The sequence below is a fragment of the Hipposideros armiger genome, unplaced genomic scaffold (assembly GCF_001890085.2).
Source record: "Hipposideros armiger isolate ML-2016 unplaced genomic scaffold, ASM189008v1 scaffold_16, whole genome shotgun sequence".
NCBI classification, from domain to species: Eukaryota; Metazoa; Chordata; class Mammalia; order Chiroptera; family Hipposideridae; genus Hipposideros; species Hipposideros armiger.
Genome location: NW_017731366.1, coordinates 1,313,956 through 1,314,945, shown reverse-complemented (window position 1 = coordinate 1,314,945; position 990 = coordinate 1,313,956).

Below are 990 nucleotides of genomic sequence, written 5' to 3'. Positions count from 1 at the left end.
CTGAGGGCCATCTAATTCAGAACACCCAGGGTGGCATCAGAAATCTGCATTTTTAAGAGGCTTCCCCAGAGAGTTCCATCAGGTTCTATCAGGACAAATTAAGCAGATTATCAATCATTGGATGTAGGAAAGATTTGGCCATAGTTGGTCAGGGGAAGGAGACAGCATGCTGGAGGGTACTACGTGTCCTGTGGGAGAAACAGAGAGGAAAGGACACCACAGACCAACTCTTCCACCCACATATATTTTTTATCCTTTCAAAAACTCCCAAGTTAGAAAATACAGTAAATTCAGTTATCTCTAAGCTGTTTTGGTCTTTGGGACTATTTTCAAATAAATAATATATGCAAAAGCTATGACCTTAAAATGAGCAACAGAACTCATGCTCCAGTCCCCCATTCCCAGCAGTGTCTATTGAAGGCCTGGCTCATGCCCCGTGGAGGTCAGTCGCTCACTAAAAGTCCGAATCTCCTGGCTTTTATTTCATGTTTTTTGTTTTGTTTTGTTTTGTTTTCTGGCAAATCAACAAGAATGTTTTTTTGAGAAACTTTGAGGATAGGCCCCAAGAGTGAAAGTTTCTAGAAATTGGAAAACTTTATTAAAAATAATTGAATCAGTTCTAGTCATTACCTGGGTAGAGTAAGATATGATGAGTCTAGAATAAAAATAAATTAGGGCACGCCCACAATACTTTTTGAAAATCCCTGAGAACTTGTGCACATTGGGTATGAATGGTTTTCAATTATTTAAAGAGCTAGCGAATCTGTTCCCTATCATAATGTGCTATACACATAAATCACAAGATAGCTTTCAAGGATTTCTGTAAGCCAATATTAAAAACATATTTACTAATTCAGGCATATTTACATCCATGTTGATATACTCAAACAAGATTTGTGAAACAAAATGTATGAAGGTAACGCTTAAGTGACATTTCCTTTTGCATTTGCAAGGGAGAACTCCCTCTCTTTTTTAAATCAAATATCTTGG